At 43.3% G+C, this 20235-nt stretch overlaps 1 protein-coding gene and 1 long non-coding RNA gene across 2 annotated transcripts in view; one reads left to right on the top strand and one right to left on the bottom strand.

Moving 5' to 3' along the window:
• Positions 1-20235, bottom strand: part of LOC110529582 (mannosyl-oligosaccharide 1,2-alpha-mannosidase IA) — a 169122-nt gene that overhangs the window by 46641 nt on the left and 102246 nt on the right. The window lies entirely within an intron of this gene.
• On the top strand, positions 16117-16483 carry LOC149981449 (uncharacterized). Its single transcript, XR_016497668.1, has 2 exons — positions 16117-16212; positions 16315-16483. It is a non-coding gene; the product is annotated as an uncharacterized LOC149981449 (long non-coding RNA).

Raw genomic sequence — 20235 nt, 5'->3', positions numbered from 1 at the left:
TAGGCAATAAGGACAAAGCAAGACAGAGACAGTGACACAAAGACAGAGAGGGTGTAGTTTGTACAACAGGACTATGTGCCCGTCACTGGGAGCCAGGCTAACGGCTCCTGTGCTTTGTGGCTGTGGGGAAGAGGGCTGGACATGCCACTAAATAAGATGAATTACCTTGCTGGGCCGGGGGTGACTGGGCCGCCTTGCGGGACACAGCCCAAATTACTCCATGCGTCTGTGGGGAAGAACCAGACAGGGCTCTGGCTCCTCCAATAGATCAACCCACACCCAGCGTTCCCCCATGGCCTAGCTGTCCCTGGATGAAGCCTGGCAGGGAGGGACTGGGGGATATAGGCCCAGTAGTTGGAACTCCAATCCCTTGACATGAAGCTCCAGGGAACACACATCACAGGTCACCAACAGGACTGAAAATGGCACTATGAAAATTCACTTCACCATGGCTACCATACCATAATATTTAGGTTAAATCTGAGAACTTACTGTACGTGCTTTCTACTGTAGCCATTGTGGATTCATATTCATTGTCTTTGAAAAGTATTCAGACCCCTTCACTTTTTTCCACGTTTCAGCCTTATTCTAAAATTGATTCAATTGTCCCCCCCATCAATATACACACAATACACACAAAATGACTGACAAAAACTGTTTTTTAGATTGTTTCCCCAAATGTATATAAAAAAACAAATATCACATAAGTTTTCAGACCATTTCCTCAGTACTTTGTTGAAGCACCTTTGGCAGCGATTATAGTCTCGAGTCTTCTTGGGTATGACGCTACAAGCTAAGCACAGCTGTACTTGGGGAGTTTATCCCATTCTTCTCTGAAAATCCTTTCAAGTTCTGTCAGGTTGGATGGGGAGTGTCGCTGCACAGCTATTTTCAGGTCTATCCAGAGATTTTCAAAATTGGGTAGAAGTCCGGACTCTGGCTGGGCCAGTCAAGGACATTCAGAGACTTGTCCAGAAGCCAATGTCATTGTCTTGGATGTGTGCTTAGGGTCGTTGTCCTGTTGGAAGGTGAACCTTTGCCCCAGTCTGAGGTCCCGAGATCTCCTTTAATCTTTCCGTCGATCCTGACTAGTCTCTCAGCCCCTGCCGCTGAAAAACATCCCCACAGCATGATGCTGCCACCACCATGCTTCACCGTAGGGATGGTATTGGCCAGGTGCCCTCCAGACGTGATGCTTGGCATTCAGGCCAAAGAGTTCAATATTGTTTTCATCAGACCAGAGAATCTTGTTTCTCATGGTCTGAGAGTCCTTTAGGTGCCTTTTGGCCAACTCCAAGCAGGCTGTCATGTGCCTTTAACCTTCTGTCTGGCCACTCTACCAGAAAGGCCTGATTGGTGGAGTGCTGCAGAGATGGCTGTCCTTCTGGAAGGTTATTCCATCCCCACAGAGGAATTCTGGAGCTCTGTCAGAGTGACCATTGGGTTCTTGGTCACCTCCCTGACCAAAGCCTTTCTCACCCGAATGCTGAGTTTGGTCGGGCGGCCAGCTCTAGGAAGAGTCTTGGTGGTTCCAAACTTCTTCCATTTAAGAATGATGGAGGCCACTGTGTACTTGGGGACCTTCAGTGCTGCACACATTTTTTGGTACTCTTCCTCAGATCTGTGCCTCAACACAATCCTGTCTCAGAGCTCTATGGACAATTCCTTTGACCTCATGGCTTGGTTTTTGCTCTGATATGCATTGTCAACCGTGGCACCTTATATAGACCGGTGCGGTGCCTTTCCAAATCATGTCCAATCAATTGAATTTACCACAGGTGGACTCCGTTCAAGTTGTAGAAACATCAAGGATGATCAATGGAAACAGGATGCACCGGAGCACAATTTCGAGTTTCATAGGAAAGGGTCTAAATACAAAAAAATCTGTTTACGCTTTTGTCATTATGGGGTATTGTGTGTAGATTGATAAAATACAGTGAGGCAAAAAAGTATTTAGTCAGCCACCAATTGTGCAAGTTCTCCCACTTAAAAAGATGAGAGAGGCCTGTCATTTTCATCATAGGTACACTTCAACTACGACAGACAAAATCAGAAAAAAAATCCAGAAAATCACATTGTAGGATTTTTAATTAATTTATTTGCAAATTATGGTGGACAATAAGTATTTGGTCACCTACAAACAAGCAAGATTTCTGGCTCTTGTGAACAGCAGTTTTCAGTTCTTTCCACAAATTCTCGATTGGATTCAGGTCTGGACTTTGACTTGGCCATTCTAACACCTGGATATGTTTATTTTTGAACCATTCCATTGTAGATTTTGCTTTATGTTTTGGATCATTGTCTTGTTGGAAGACAAATCTCTGTCCCAGTCTCAGGTCTTTTGCAGACTCCATCAGGTTTTCTTCCAGAATGGTCCTATATTTGGCTCCATCCATCTTCTCATCAATTTTAACCATCTTCCCTGTCCCTGCTGAAGAAAAGCAGGCCCAAACCATGACGCTGCCACCACCATGTTTGACAGTGGGGATGGTGTGTTCAGCTGTGTTGCTTTTACGCCAAACATAACGTTTTGCATTGTTGTCAAAAAGTTCAATTTTGGTTTCATCTGACCAGAGCACCTTCTTCCATATGTTTGGTGTGTCTCCCAGGTGGCTTGTGGCAAACTTTAAAACAACACTTTTTATGGATATCTTTAAGAAATGGCTTTCTTCTTGCCACTCTTCCATAAAGGCCAGATTTGTGCAATATACGACTGATTGTTGTCCTATGGACAGAGTCTCCCACCTCAGCTGTAGATCTCTGCAGTTCATCCAGAGTGATCATGGGCCTCTTGGCTGCATCTCTGATCAGTCTTCTCCTTGTATGAGCTGAAAGTTTAGAGGGACGGCCAGGTCTTGGTAGATTTGCAGTGGTCTGATACTCCTTCCATTTCAATATTATCGCTTGCACAGTGCTCCTTGGGATGTTTAAAGCTTGGGAAATATTTTTGTATCCAAATCTGGCTTTAAACTTCTTCACAACAGTATCTCGGACCTGCCTGGTGTGTTCCTTGCTCTTCATGATGCTCTCTGCGCTTTTAACGGACCTCTGAGACTATCACAGTGCAGGTGCATTTATACGGAGACTTGATTACACACAGGTGGATTGTATTTATCATCATTAGTCATTTAGGTCAACATTGGATCATTCAGAGATCCTCACTGAACTTCTGGAGAGAGTTTGCTGCACTGAAAGTAAAGGGGCTGAATAATTTTGCACGCCCAATTTTTCAGTTTTTGATTTGTTAAAAAAGTTTGAAATGTCCAATAAATGTCGTTCCACTTCATGATTGTGTCCCACTTGTTGTTGATTCTTCACAAAAAAATACAGTTTTATATCTTTATGTTTGAAGCCTGAATTGTGGCAAAAGGTCGCAAAGTTCAAGGGGGCCGAATACTTTCGCAAGGCACTGTATATGGCGAGCGCGCTCCACGGTAAATTTTCATATTGCAAATGCACATCAAGTCAAGACCCAAGGGTCAAATTTTGAAACGTTGATTTTTTTTTCAAAAACTTATCACCACCTTAAAAATGCTTTTGTATGGAAGGGAGTTCCATGCGTTCATGGCGCCCTATAAAATTCTGCGTTGCTGTGAATTCGTTTTGGACTGAGGGACTGAAGAGACCGCTGTTGGCATGTCTTGTGGGGTATGTATGGGTGTCTGAGCTGAATGGTATTTGATTATACAGACAATCTGGAATTTCCACAGCAATACTTCTCATAAAAACTAGAAGAGAAGCAGTTAATCTCTCGTCAACCCACAACCAGGAAAGACTGGCATGCATGTTGTTGATGTTAGTTCTGTATGTGCAGTTAAGGGCAAGATGTGCTGCTCTGTTTAGAGCCAGCAGTTGTCTTTTTTTTGCTGCACTTGACTATATTACTGGACAGTAATCAAGATGGGACAAGACCACAACCTGAAAAAATAGTAAAGTTGATGTGTCAAAAATATATATATATTTTTTTATAATAGACATACCCCTCCCCATCTTCATAACTTTTACAATATGACTTGACCATGATAATTGATCATCCAATGTTATACCTAAGAGTTTAGCTTCCTCAACTTGCTTACACCCTTTATGTACAACTCAAGTCAAGGTTTAGGTCTTAGAGAATGTTTTGAACCAAACACAATGTTTCAGTTTTAGATGTATTTAAGACCAGTATATTATTAAGCACTCATTCTGATACTGACTGGAAGCTCACTGGCTTTGGGTTCTGACAAGTAGAGTGTGGAATCATCCGGCTCAAGGTTTCCATTAGCCGGTAACTGCTGGCTTTTGGCCACAAAATCATTTAAAAAAAAGCAGATAAATAAAATTGTTGCTGACAAAATGACCGGGTGAAAAAAAAATCCCATTGCAAAATAATCGTTTTCATTCATTTATGGAAATGTCAGTCGACGTAAATACTTTTGACCGGCATGCTTATTTGTCTATAGGTTAATTTGCATGATTTAGTGAAATTAAAATTGGCCTTTTGTGTGTTGCTAGTCATGTGTCATATTTATCCAACACAACTATCACACACCCAGCATACAGAGCCTATTTTGAGAACTTCTCCTGCAGCTCCTCAGCTGGTTGCTGCTGGAATAAAACATGTGCCTCTATTATCCCATTCATTGTGCAACAATTCTAAATGCAGTCGTGTGTGTAAAACAGTTTTGGTGCACAATTAAAACGAGATCATATTTTTATTTCTCAACTGGTAATTGAAAGCGCGCCTCCCATTCACCATCCAAGTGCAGGCAACAGGCTATCAGTGTGTCACCCACCACATAACAATGTGAGCTGGACATAGAATGCATTTTGAAAACATACTTAATAGGAAAAATCCGACTATGGAAACAGAGTTTCAGGACAGGGGAAACAGACACATGCTCAGGCACACACCCTCCCTCAACATTATCAGGACAGGGGAAACAGACACATGCTCAGGCACACACCCTCCCTCAACATTATCAGGACAGGGGAAACAGACACATTCTCAGGCACACACCCTCCCTCAACATTATCAGGACAGGGGAAACAGACACATGCTCAGGCACACACTCTCCCTCAACATTATCAGGACAGGGGAAACAGACACATGCTCAGGCACACACCCTCCCTCAACATTATCAGGACAGGGGAAACAGACACATGCTCAGGCACACACGCTCCCTCAACATTATCAGGACAGGGGAAACAGACACATGCTCAGGCACACACTCTCCCTCAACATTATCAGGACAGGGAAAACAGACACATGCTCAGGCACACACCCTCCCTCAACATTATCAGGACAGGGAAAACAGACACATGCTCAGGCACACACCCTCCCTCAACACTATCAGGACAGGGGAAACAGACACATGCTCAGGCACACACGCTCCCTCAACATCAACAGGACAGGGAAACCAGACCAGACACTCGAGTTTTCCCCACCTCTTCCACAATAATTTGACCAAATTCAAAACAATAATACTTCTCTTTAACTATTAGATATTTTATACAAAAATATGATGGTTCAATGCTGTCATTTCACTTGAGTTTTTCCACTTTACTTGTGAAATATTGAAATGATTGCCAATATCGAAAGGTTTTGTAATAAATGAGCCATCAATTTCAATGAACGACGGAGAGGAATGAGTTTTCTGCCCATGATATCAGAGCTAAGGATGACGATGCCTAGACAATAGCAATGTTTCCAGACTGGATCTTTTATCAGACAGAGTGGTCTGTCCGTCTTAAGATGCCATCTTGTGCTCAGCAGGCTAAAGCCTCAAACAGGGCCTGAAAAACTAATTGCTGGGAAAGAGCAGCTTTGTCCGATCTAATTGTGGTAAGCTGCACACACAGGAAAGAGGAGGTCAAATTGCATTACGAAATGAAACCCAGCAGGCTGTTAACCAGAGTGCACTGCCAGTTAACTTCCCCCTGACGGAGTGACTCATAGCAGTGCTGTCCTCCCTAAGGACTGAGGGGAACAACATTCAAAACAGGCCTCTGGACAGAACTGGGGCTTTCAGAAATGGCAAAATTCAGAAAGTCAAAAAGGAGTCCTCTGGCACTTTTTGCTGTGCCTAAGCACTGAAAAGATTGATTAAGCCATCGATTGGGCAGTGTCAGTGAAAGAACTCACCTGGTGTCCCCTGACATGAATGATCCACCTGATTGAAAAGTAACAAGACTGAAGTCTTTAAGATCAGGGGTTGGGCATCCTTGCTTTACTGTACTGCTGAGGTGCAGCTTTTTAATTCAGCAAAGAGCCTGAGGTGTGACTTGAGGGGCTCCTCTGGCCTCTCGGGAGGGGCTTCAAACTGCCCGCTGGGCATCACTTACCTCACATTTTAAATGACGACTCAGTCCTTTCTCCTCTCCTTAGTGAACGATTAAGCAGCTAGATAGATTCCCTATTTCACCCCAATAAGTATTTATTTGAGGAATGGCGTTCCTATGCTTTAAGATTACTAGGTGCCATTTGTAGTTTGTGCCTCTCTGTTATGCCACCAGTAATGAGGCTAACCACAGCAGATCACGCCCCGGGTGCAGGGGGAGACATTTTTGAAAGGACACTTCAAGGCAATTACCACACTCATTTGTAGGGATTTATCTTAAGTCAGCACTGTGTGCCTGCTATATGAGGGGCTGTAAGGATTCACAGCAGAAAGAGAGGCTGAGGGAAAGAGGGAGAGTGGGTTAGTGAGAGAAGGGTATTTTGTGGGAGGGAAAGTTTGAGAAAGAGAAAATGCCCTAGGGAGAGGGAGTGAGTGAGAGGGAGAGACAACATTAGAAAAGTAGAGAGAGATTCTGAGGGGCAGCAGTAAATCCAAATGAGGTGACCTAGATCTTGTGTCCTTCTGTCGATCTACTCAAAAACATTTGTTGCATTTAACTCAAATAATGACTTTTGACATTGATAAAATGAAGCCTGGTTCGTTCAAAGGTAGCTTTAATATGCTGAAACTGTACTTTTATATTCAAATGAGATGGGTAAAACGTTACAGTATGTCTGATATGCTAACGTTACCAGCTATCAATATTGTCTTGCAAGCTACATTTAGCTAATGTGTGTACGAACAACAAAATAAACCCTTTATTGCCTGCACATGCTTGTGAATTGTTGCATTATTCAAGAGTGAAATATGGTTGGCTTGCATTATTCAAGAGTGTAGCTAGCTAATATGTTTTAGAAGAAAAGTTGCTTACATTGTTGAATAGCTTGCAATCCTACTGGCTAGTCAGTGGCTACTTTAAAACCTGTTAAGGATATGGCAGACATACGCCCCCTTTGGAGAGATTGGGTACCCCTAGTAAACTGGGAAAAAAATCTGTCAAAAATTGCTAATATATGCAAATAAAAATTATTATTGGATAGAAAACACTCTAACGATTCTAAAACCGTTGGAATTATGTCTGTAAGTATAGCAGAACTCACAGGGCAGGCATTCTTCCAAACTAGTTTTTGTGGCCATGAAAGTTGGAGCAACTTTGACGTCATGGCCCCCACCCTTCCCAACCAGTTATGATTCTGGGGACACTTTCTATCTCTTCCGCTAGATGTCCTCTTTCAGTAGAGCTTTGAATCGTTCAAATCCCGCGAGAATTGACCCTATAGGAGTGAAATTAGTGCGTGCCACGAGAGAATAGGCTGTGCGTATGGGCGCGAATTGGTCCCAGCCATTCCTTTGTTCCAGCACTCAAGAGAAGGGCAGACGATGGCCGATTGAATTGAAGTTTGTTTTGCGTGTCTAAAACATCATAAAGCTTGCTTCTGCACTTAGTTTGACCTGTTTAGTCGACATATAATATGTAATTTTGAAGTTTTGATGCGCAACTTTTCCGGACCAGAGGACGTTTTGGGTGCATTTCAGCTGATGTTATTAGCAGTAGCTAATACAAAGACGCAAGACTTGAAACCAAACGATGTATTGGGTAAGTATGAAGCCTTCCAGAACATTCTGAACGAAGACCATCGAAGGTAAGGGAATATTTATGCTTAAATCTGTGTTTCTGTTGACTCCAACATTACGTAGAAATGTAGCTTGGAACTGAGCGCTGTCTCAGCATATGGAATAGTGTGCGATTTCTGTAACGTTAAAAATAAATCTAACACAGCGGTTGCATAAAGAAGCAGTGTATCTTTCTAACTATATGTAGAACATGTATATTTAGTCAAAGTTTATGATGTCTATTTACGTTATCTTGCCGCGCTACATAGATTTCCTGCGGGCATTTTTGAGTAATTTCTGAACGTGAACTCACTGTAAATGGACATTTATGGATATAAATGGCATATTATTGAAAAAAAAAATAATGTACTGTGTAACATGTCATATTACTGTCATCTGATGAAGATTTTCAAAAGGTTAGTGAGCGATTTATTTTTTAATCCTGCGTTTGTTGATTGCATGTTTTGGCTATTCAAATGAGCTGTGTCTGGTGGTGGTTTTACATATATATGTGCTATGTTTTCGCCGTAAAACATTTTAGAAATCTGACTTGCTGGCTAGATGAACAAGGTGTTTATCTTTCATTTGAGCTATTGGACTTGTTAATGTGTGGAGGTTAAATATTTTTAAGAATATTTTTGCGTTCCATGCGCCACCGTTTCAGCTGAACGTGGGAGGGTTGATTCCCAATTGGGAACCAGTATCGTAGACAGGTTAATACTGATATTTAAGGTACATTTTTAGCTGCAGAGCAAGAATGCCACGTTGCCAGCCAGAAAGAAAGGTAAGGCAAGGATGGCATGTAAATTTAAATGTTTATGTACATATTAAGCTAATTCAAAACCTCTTCGTGCTGCCTCTCAAACGTGTGTCAATGAGAATAGCCTCAGAGGCCAGACCAGGTGCAGGAAAACTGACTTCTCTGCCACAAGCAAGATCCTTTGGCAGAGCTAACATATAGGCAGTGGAATGGGACTATCTGGTACTGGAGCGGATAGCCATGGCCTACTTAGCCAAGGAGCAACCATTTCCACAATCTACTCTAAAGACCAAAAGGACACATCAAGCTCTGACACAGCCTATCAACTGACCAGGGCCCAGATGTGTGGCTTAAGCTCAGTGCCATCCGACTTGGTTTTCACACTCTGGTCTATAAGCACACTTCAAGCAGTTTGAGAGAGAGAGTGAGAGGAGCGAGAGAGAGAGATGGAGGGAAGGAGGGAGGGATGTGGTATGTGTTGAAAGAGGCCTTAGATGAAGAGGGACCTCCGCTGAGAATGGACGAAAGGCGCGTAGAGGCAGACAAGGACGTCCATTCACACAGGAGCAGGAGGGCTTAGTGCTGAGAGCAATCAGGACCGGACAGACAGGAGGGAAAGGCTGAGCTGACGGGCTCTGCCTGGCTGCCTCTTTCAGCTCACACTTGGGAACCCTGGACTGCTTTAAACAACGGTTTCTCATCAGCTCCTCAGCAGTCCACTTCAATACGGATTATTGCGCCTGAGAGCCTCAGAGCTGAACCCACTGAGCTGGGAGGAGGAGATGGCGGAAGAAGAGGAGGAGGGCTGTGGCCGACTAGAGTGATAAGCTGCTCCCAGCAGCCCCATTCCCAAAGTAATTTAGGCCTACGTAAGGCAGGGATGAGCTGGGATCTTCCTCATGTCTGAGAGGGAGGAGAGAAATAGTTGTGTCTATATGCCTGAACAAACTAGCCACAGTACTAAGATCTTCTCTCTTGTAAAAAACAAACAGAAGGCTCTCCCTGAGGGGGTAGATGATGGTAAACAACCAAACGGAAGAGAAGAGGAGAAAAAAGCCCTGGTGTTTTCTGGAGCCTAATCCTTCAGGGGTGGAACTGGCTCAAATCTGCTCAATGCGAGGCACCACTCGCACACAAGAACATAGTCCATAAATTGAAAACACCAGTGAGGAGAGATCCTCTAAAAGCCTGGATTGATACCGATCCATGGAGGAGAGGACACTGATATTCCCCGGGCCCTGGCTCTCCAGCTAATGAAAGGCATGTGCTGGGGAGATCTGCTCTATACCAGAGAGTCCGACACAGGGTCTGTTACACCAGTCATGACACATATCACTTCCCTGTGTGTTCCTTATCAATTACACCTCAGTCACAAAATAGGCAAGAGAACGGGGGAGAAAACACCAAGCTCATTACCGTCCGTGAATTGCTAGCTTGTATTGATTGGAGTTTGTGCCTGGCAAAGTGCTGCCGTGACTTTCCAAGATAATTATGTTTCAGTCGTCAGTGCGTTTTCTTTAATTCATTCATTCTCTCTGTTAATGGCGGGGTGACTCTGAGAGGCACGCAATATAACATGGCATGCAGCCCGGAAATAAGAGATTTATTCAGGAGCCGAGCTAGCGGATGTCTTTATTGTCCCAGATAGGCTGGCTCCATTGTGTTGGCTAAGGCGGCGTTGGTGATGTGAGATGAGTGAGCAGATGCTAGGTGATAGAGGGGTTTTATCTGTGCATGATCCCATTGAACAACTCTTGCTGGGGCACGAGAGCTGCTGCATTAACTCGGGCATTAACTCAGGCATCCACACACACACCTGACAGATACAGTACAAAGGCACACACATGATAAACCGAGGGGAGAAATAGAAAATGAGAGGAAGAGATTGTAGGGTAAGCTATAAAAACTGATCTAGTCGTCCATCATGGCTTTCACTGCACCATTGACCACACTAAACATTATTGAAAAAGAAATTAAAATAAGTGATGGGGGGGGGGATCAATATTATTTTTGCCAATATATAGTATCGTATCATTTTGCCAATATAGCATAGCTTGTTCTCCATCTTATTTTTTAACTATGGAGCCAATTTGTTTTCAGAACTTTTATTTCCTTGACTGATCAAAACGCTAAAAACTTTTCTCATGGCTCTCTCTTGTCCCTCTGCAGTCGACATATGGTGAGTAATATGTTTGGAACAGTGAATCACAATAAAATCACAGTATCAAATCGCAACATTTTAATCATGAGAATCGCAAAACATTGTATCGGCACCTAAGTACTGTGATACTATCATATTGCGAGGTCCCTGGCAATTCCCAGCCCTAATGAAAATGAGTATATTGTGCGTGTCTGTATGTAGGGAGTAGCTCAACATGAGCCAGGTCATGTCTGCCTGTGCTGCTATTCAGATGGAAATGAGTGACTGAGAGAGGGCACACTGCCTGATGGAGGGAGATACAGAGACAGAAAGAGAGCGAGAGAGAGGGAGCTAGAGAGCCAGATAGAGAACAAGAGATAGACCTCTTAGCTCTTGTGTCGTGAATGTTCTGTGTCCCACCAGGGACCACCTGTCAGGAGCGATAAAGCAGGTTGGATCAGAGGAACTGGGCAGACAGACAGACAGAGACACAGTTCCTGCAGATGGGAGGAGAGGGAGAGGAGGAGAGGAAGAGGGGAGAGAGATAGAAAGAGTAAGAGAGCTAGATGGGGGAGAAAGATGAAGAGGAGAAGAGGGGGAGGGGCAGCATCATGGCTGGCTGTTGTTTGGCCGTCTTGGCGGGGCTCCATCAAACCAGCATGTGGGCGTCAGGCAGGCAGGCAGGCAGAGGAGCCAGTGGGACAGCTCCTGTTGGCCCCTCTCACTACCAGCCTTGGAACCTTGATTATGGCATTGTGTTGGGGAACAGACGCATATATGCTGCTGAAAGCCCTCTCCACCACATGGACATGAGGGCTCTGGCCCTGGTACTCTCCCTCGCTGATCACTACACTCCCAGAGGATATGTCAGCCAACCAGCCTCTCTCTCAGCTAGATAGGCTCTAGGAGAGAAAACAGAACAAATGGCCTTCAATCCTTTCCTCCTGTAAGGCTCCACTTGCACCATCCTCACAACATACAGGACCTCATACAGAGAGACTTACACCACCACCACCACGTCAAAACGGGCGGGATAAAACCTTCCTCCAAAAGCCTTAGTGGAGATGAGAAGATGGGTGTCAACGCAGCAGCTTATGGAGCGAGCACAAATGGCAGACTGGTGGATTGCGATGCTGCAGACTGTGCTAGGTTACAGCAGAGACGCTAGTCTGGGAGGTCACCACACCACCGCTCGCTAGCGCTCAGACACCCAGGTTGTTTCTCAATATGCATACTACCGTGCTCAACACTCTCATGCTCCAAGTGCATTCTCCAACGATGTTCTTGTGAGGACAAGAGTGTAGAGAACACATAAAACATTACATTTGAGAAGCACTTGCACTCCCCCTACTCTATTACCTCACACTGCACCTCCCCATTCACTGAACCTTCTTCCAGCCAGGACAATGACAACAATAGAAAAAACAAGACATACAAAGCAAACATTTTACTTTAGAATTATCAGATAGATGTGAATCTTAATAATCTAGTTAGCCAGCTAGTTAAACAGGCAAAAATGACCTAAAACTAAATGTTATGCAAGGTAGATGTCAATTATTCTTGGGTAGCTACAAATGTTTCTTGGCTAGCTAGCCCGATTGACTTACTATGGACTTAGCTACCCATTCACTGAACTGTCTTTCCGCCAGGACAAAAGCAACAATAGGCCAAACAAGATATACAAAGCAAACATTTTACTTCATAACTATCAGCTGAATCATAATAATGTCGCTAACCAGATAGGTTAAACAGGCAAAAATGACCTAAAACAAATATTATGCAAGGTAGATAGCAATTATTTGTGGTCATCCAGTTAGCCCTATCGACTTATTATGGGCTTGTGATCAGGTAAACATGCCAAAATTAACACAGCATGTATTTATTAACGTATCAAGATCCAATTTTGTAGTCAGGCAACATCTTACATATGAATAGGCAACATTTCATTCCGAAGTCGGAGTGTATTTTCTTTGGCTTTCGCTCAAATAATGGCCACCATTGATTTCAAGAAATGTTGCGTCATATTTTTTGTGGTTGCGTCATATTTCTTTGCATATTTGCCGTTCAAGCTTGCATCGATGCATGCTTCAAAATATGTACAAACGGAGTACGCATTCGAGAAAGGCCCCCCTTCCTCCGTTTCGCATATTTTGATTTGGACTCCTACACCGACCCTCCCGTGCTCGGAGCACCGTAGTATGCATTTAGAGAAATGCCCCCAGAGAGACACGGCAGTGGGTGGACAACTGTCAGCTCTTACACTTAATTTACAAGGCACTCACTTGCCCTGCCTCACCCACCCTCAAACAGATGAAACATCTAATGAACACAGCACAGCTCCCTGCTCTGAGAGTGCACACATTCATTACCTGCTGTCAGTGGGGAGAGGGGAGCACACATGCACAGCATAGTAGAGCACAATATTGGCTAGTCAGGCTCAACTCAAGCACAGATGTACCATAATTTAAAGTTAACACTAGGATCATACTGTACAGTACATGCCCTTGAAATAGTTTTATAGTCCATGTACTTCCAATGAAATAGCATACATGCCTGCCTGTTCTCTCTTTGTAATGCAACTCAATTGAGGGAAATGTTGGTTGAGATTGATTACCATGTTCATAAATTAAACGCATTAGAGTGGACGACCACAATAGAAGTCTGATGTAGTATGTGGTTCCTGGACTCAATAGTACTCCTCTCAACCCCTCAAGTGAGAACCCTTCTTCGTGCATCATGACTGTTTGGAATGTAGGTTACGTTAGGTTTTCATGAGTGAATTAGGCCCGACTCAGTGGCCCGCCCACATGAAGATACATAGGTTGTAAACTATGAAACACGCCCCTTTTCTCCCTTCCAATATAAAGCCATGATGACAATATAACCTCCTGTTCCGAGGATGTGAGGACAACGGTCCGATGTCAGAATGGTTCAGATAATAACTACAGAATGAAGCCAACATCAGCGTGAGCTTTGGTTGCGAATGGTATGAACTTTGAACTCTTATTCACTACAGAAGTGATACCTCCTAGCCGTTGAGTTAGCAACAGCAGCTGCAAATGCAGGTTAGGAAGGAACAGACAGAGTATACTGTCTACCACACAACAACGTTACTACAACGTATCCAATTGACAACCAGAGACATTCTTCAAATGACAAAGGACTCGGTTTGGCAACATGGCCTTCCATCTACCACCAACCTACCGAAGCGCAGCTCAGAGTAAATATTTATTGCATTTTCCTTTTCCAAATGGGCGGTAATTTAGAATGCATAAGATATGCAATGATGGGTCAGACCAGAGACAATAGAGCGGTGAGTAGTGTATTTACGATAGCACAGCTTCTTACCTTTGTTCCTCAGTCTTCCCGCTCTTTCACTCAAACCCAGGCCTTTTCTTTTGTGTAACAAGCTGTCATATCTGTTCCGGCCGCTAGGGACGTTTTCCTTTATGACGTAATTTGTAATCAAGTTATGATTTAATTATGTGTATGTGTAATTATGTGTGATTAGTTAGGTATTTAGCAAATAATTAAACCCAATTTTGTATTGCTAGTTCAACTTGTTAGCCAGGGTTCGTGCAGATTTTTTTTATTTATTTTTATTTTTTTTATTTTACCTTTATTTAACCAGGCAAGTCAGTTAAGAACAAATTCTTATTTTCAATGACGGCCTGGGAACAGTGGGTTAACTGCCTGTTCAGGGGCAGAACGACAGATTTGTACCTTGTCAGCTCGGGGGTTTGAACTCACAACCTTCCGGTTACTAGTCCAACGCTCTAACCACTAGGCTACCCTGCCGCCCCAAATAGATAACCCAGATAACCAAGAATTTACAACTTTCAGATGAGACTGAATTAAGGTGACGATTAATATTGACTGCTATTGATGTAAAATATTACTAGGTCTTTATGAGTTTATTCAGAAGATAACAGCTCTATAAATATTATTTTGTGGTGCCCCGACTCTCTAGTTAATTACATTTACATGATTAGCTCAATCAGGTAATATTCATTTTTTATAGCATATCATATCACTTAATCCGGCATAGCCAAAGACACAACAGTAGTATGTAGGGAGATTGTAAATTAATACTGAAATACTGGCCAGGAAATTAAGAAACAAACACCACCACCTTAATGATGTGGAATAGAATAGAAAATTCTCACCTCGTCAGACTGAACAGAATATTTCCCTTCTCATGGCTGTGGTGGTGCTGACAGAGCAGTACATGTTACAGTCAGCTCTTTTGACTGGGAAAATTAAAGGAGGATCATTTGCATAGACAAAAATGGCATATATCATTTGCATAGTTGAAACACACACAAGCCAATTTTAAACAATATAGCGAGGTAGTTAATTTATATTCTTCAGTACAATAGTAACACAAGTATGACTTTTCAAATGCCCAGTCAGTAGCAGAGTTCCATTCAAACACACAATGTAGAAATATCTAAACTATCCACCAGACGCAAATACCTTGCACGCTAGAACAACACAACTGAAGGCACAAGTCAAGTGAATGACATGTGATGAATAGCCTAAGGACATTCATTCTCAAGGTTCCCTGTGGGCATCCCCATAATCAGAGGTATCCATAACAGCAAGGTGGGATCTTTGCAAAAAAATGCTAGTGTTTTTACAGTTGTTTGCAAACAAAGATCAGTCACCACACCAGCTTCAGGGAGTGAATAAATCCCTTTGCGGCATGCAGAAAAACAAGGCTGGTTACCGGGTTTTGTTGTGTGCTTGCCCCTTAGCCTACATTAGCATGCAATGATGGGTCAGACCAGAGACAATAGAGCGGTGAGTAGTGTTTTTAGCTTTGATGATTATCCAGTGTGATCTTTGCAACAGGCTGACACAGAACAAAGGCTGATGGATTTCTTCTTCAGGCAGGGCCCATAAATGAGCCCAGTGCAAAACAACGCAGCCAGCCCGCCATCTCCATGGCCCAAATTTTTCTTTTCAAGATCCTCAAAGAGATGGTATAACCTTTCAAAATAAAAATCTCATCACATCCAAAGGACAACTGGGGATTTGCGCTGATGTTTTGATATACAATGCATTCGGAAAATATTCAGACCCCTTGACTAAATATACATTTTGTTACGTTACAGCCTTATTCTAAAATGGTTTAAGTGTCACGAATCCCGTTTCCTGAGTCTGTGTTTTGCCTCTGTTCTGTCCTGGAGTGTTTTTTCCGGCGTCCTGGAACGCACCCTGTCTGGTTGCCGGGCAATGTAGCCAGTTGGGGTTTCTGATTACCCGCACCTGTATCCCATCAGCTATCTGCACACCTGGTCCTGATCATCATCTCTCCTCTTCATAAGCCCGGACCTGACATCCATTCCCTGCCGGATCGTTAGCCATGAACAGTATGTTGTGCCAGAGTATCAGCCTCAAGTTTGATAGAATTTGTTTTGTTGTTTGTTACGTATTGCTTGCCTTGAACTTACCTCCGTTTGTTCTGTCTTCAGTTACTCACCCGGATCATTTACCCCATTCCCGCCTGGTCGTCGGAGGATTCCGCTTCCCCATTGGATCCACCTATTTACTCCCATCAACTCACCACCGCTACCCGCTACGCCACCTGGATATATCTACCCATTCACATTCACTTGTAAATAAATACTCACCTTCTTCCTACTCTCCTTGTCCTGGTCTGCTTCTGGGTTCGATTTTGAAGAAACGTGACATTAAGTTGTTTTTCCCCCGTAATCAATCTACACACAATACTACATAATGGCAAAGCAAAATCAGGTTTATAAATGTTTGCTGAAATATCCCATTTACAAAAGTATTCAGACCCTTTACTCAGTACTTTGTTGAAGCACCTTACAGTCTCGAGTCTTCTTGGGTATAACGCTACAAGCTTGGCACACTTGTATTTGGGGAGTTTCTCCCATTCGTCTCTGCAGATTCTCTCAAGCTCTATCAGGTTGAATGGGGAGCATCGCTGCACAGCTATTTTCAGGTCTCTCCAGAGACGTTTGATTGGGTTCAAGCGTGGAATCTGGCTGGCCACTCCTGCGTTGTCTTGGCTGTGTGGTTAGGGTCGTTGTCCTGTTGGAAGGTGAACCTTCGCCCCAGTCTGAGGTCTTGAGCGCTCTGGAACAGGTTTCAAAAGATCTCTGTACCCTGTTCCTTTCATCTTCCCTCGATCCTGACTAGTATCCCAGTTCCTGCCACTGAAAAACCTCCCCCACATTATGATGCTGCCACCACCATGCTTGACCATATGGATGGTGCCAGGTTTCCTCCAGGCGTGGCGCTTGGCATTCAGGTCAAAGTGTTCAATCTTGGTTTCATCAGGCCAGAGAATCTTGTTTCTCATGGTCTGAGTGTCCTTTAGGTGCCTTTTGGCAAACTCCAAGCAGGCTGCCATGTGCCCTTTACTGAGGAGTGGCTTCCGTCTAGCCACTCTACCATAAAGACCTGATTGGTGGAGTGCTGCAGAGTTTCTCCCCTCTCCACAGATGAACTCTGGAACTCTGTCAGAGTGACCATCAGGTTTTTGGTCACTTCCCTGACCAAGGCCCTTCTCCCCCGATTGCTCAGTTTGGCCGGGCGGCCAGCTCTAGGAAGAGTCTTGGTGGTTCAAAACTTCTTCCATTTAAGAATGATGGAGGCCACTGTGTTCTTGGGGACCTTCAACGCTGCAGGCATTTTTGCTACCCTTCCGCAGATCTGTGCCTCGACACAATCCTGTAATTTGCAAAAATGTCTAAAAACCTAGTTTCGCTTTGTCATTATGGGGTATTGTGTGTAGATTGATGATTTTTAAAATGTTTCATCCATTTTAGAATAAGGCTGTAATGTAACAAAATGTGGATCAAGTCAAGGGGTCTGAATAATTTCAGAATGCACTGTACTGGTGGTACTCAACCAGGCATAGTTAAATATAGAAGAAAAATCCGATATTAGCCTTTTATGGATGTATTTGTATCAGTGTTTTATAGTGTGAAAAGAGGGCACTCTTTACATAGCTATAAGCCTATCTTGCCTTGGCGCGCTACAGCAAGACTGGACACTATCACCCAACGCAACTACATCAGACGGAGAGGAGAGTGAAATACTTTGAACTAACTGCTTATGGTTCTATGGTAAGTGCAGAGTAGATAGAAGTTTGTCAGCTCAATAACGCGCACTGGCCACATACTGTTACAAAGAGTGTCATGGTAGGGTGTTGGGTGTCGTGAAAAACAATGGATGCTATGCCTAAATGTAAAGCAAGTGCCCTGCTAAGAATGTTCAACTCTGTGGTAACGTTAACTTTACAGCCCTTTAGTAAAGCCTGTGAAATCTGGTGTGTTATATTTGCTCTTTGCGAAGTACAGTGCCTTGCGAAAGTATTCGGCCCCCTTGAACTTTGCGAACTTTTGCCACATTTCAGGCTTCAAACATAAAGATATAAAACTGTATTTTTTTGTGACGAATCAACAACAAGTGGGACACAATCATGAAGTGGAACGACATTTATTGGATATTTCAAACTTTTTTAACAAATCAAAAACTGAAAAATTGGGCGTGCAAAATGATTCAGTCCCTTTACTTTCAGTGCAGCAAACTCTCTCCAGAAGTTCAGTGAGGATCTCTGAATGATCCAGTGTTGACCTAAATGACTAATGATGATAAATACAATCCACCTGTGTGTAATCAAGTCTCCGTATAAATGCACCTGCACTGTGATAGTCTCAGAGGTCCGTTAAAAGCGCAGAGAGCATCATGAAGAACAAGGAACACACCAGGCAGGTCCGAGATACTGTTGTGAAGAAGTTTAAAGCCGGATTTGGATACAAAAAGATTTCCCAAGCTTTAAACATCCCAAGGAGAACTGTGCAAGCGATAATATTGAAATGGAAGGCGTATCAGACCACTGCAAATCTACCAAGACCTGGCCGTCCCTCTAAAATTTCAGCTCATACAAGGAGAAGACTGATCAGAGATGCAGCCAAGAGGCCCATGATCACTCTGGATGAACTGCAGAGATCTACAGCTGAGGTGGGAGACTCTGTCCATAGGACAACAATCAGTCGTATATTGCACAAATCTGGCCTTTATGGAATAGTGGCAAGAAGAATACCATTTCTTAAAGATATCCATAAAAAGTGTTGTTTAAAGTTTGCCACAAGCCACCTGGGAGACACACCAAACGTGGAAGAAGGTGCTCTGCTCAGATGAAACCAAAATTTAACTTTTTGGCAACAATGCAAAACGTTATGTTTGGCGTAAAAGCAACACAGCTGAACACACCATCCCCACTGTCAAACATGGTGGTGGCAGCATCATGGTTTGGGCCTGCTTTTCTTCAGCAGGGACAGGGAAGTTGGTTAAAATTGATGGGAAGATGGATGGAGCCAAATACAGGACCATTCTGAAAGAAAACCTGATGGAGTCTGCAAAAGACCTGCGACTGGGACGGAGATTTGTCTTCCAACAAGACAATGGTCCAAAACATAAAGCAAAATCTACAATGGAATGGTTCAAAAATAAACATATCCAGGTGTTAGAATGGCCAAGTCAAAGTCCAGACCTGAATCCAATCGAGAATCTGTGGAAAGAACTGAAAACTGCTGTTCAAATGCTCTCCATCCAACCTCACTGAGCTCGAGCTGTTTTGCAAGGAGGAATGGGAAAACATTTCAGTCTCTCGATGTGCAAAACTGATAGAGACATACCCCAAGCGACTTACAGCTGTAATCACAGCAAAAGGTGGCGCTACAAAGTATTAACTTAAGGGGGCTGAATAATTTTGCATGCCCAATATTTCAGTTTTTGATTTGTTAAAAAAGTTTGAAATATCCAATAAATGTCGTTCCACTTCATGATTGTGTCCCACTTGTTGTTGATTCTTCACAAAAAAATACAGTTTTATATCTTTATGTTTGAAGCCTGAAATGTGGCAAAAGGTCGCAAAGTTCAAGGGGGCCGAATACTTTCGCAAGGCACTGTATATTATTCCTCAAGCTCTTTCATTTAAATGTTTTCAGATACACACAAAAAAAACCTAGTAGGTTACAAAACAGCGCTTCGTAGCTACATTTTGATGTATGGGTTGCAGTGGCGATTTTAACATGGAAATCTTGGTGGGGCAAACTCCCCCCAAAAATGTTGGATGCATGCCAGAAAAGCCACTACACAGCGCTAAACAATACATTAAATGCACTATAATGGTGACAAGCGGAGCTGACAAACTGCTAGGGCCTACATAAAGCTGTCCCAACACTTTATCACTGCTACAGCTGGCTATCAGTGAAGCCTTGTCTGGCAGTGAAACAGTTCATTCAGCCTCATTTACTGCCTTTTAAAAAAACATAGCTGATATGGCTGACTTACTTAAACAAATATGGTTTCCACTGACAATTGAGATGTACAAACTATGGCATAAGGGGACAACG

This window comes from Oncorhynchus mykiss, chromosome 8, assembly GCF_057628025.1.
Source record: "Oncorhynchus mykiss isolate SJ-2025 chromosome 8, ASM5762802v1, whole genome shotgun sequence".
Taxonomy (NCBI): domain Eukaryota; kingdom Metazoa; phylum Chordata; class Actinopteri; order Salmoniformes; family Salmonidae; genus Oncorhynchus; species Oncorhynchus mykiss.
The sequence above is the reverse complement of the archived record's forward strand: the minus strand, read 5'-3'. Positions and strand labels throughout refer to the sequence as shown.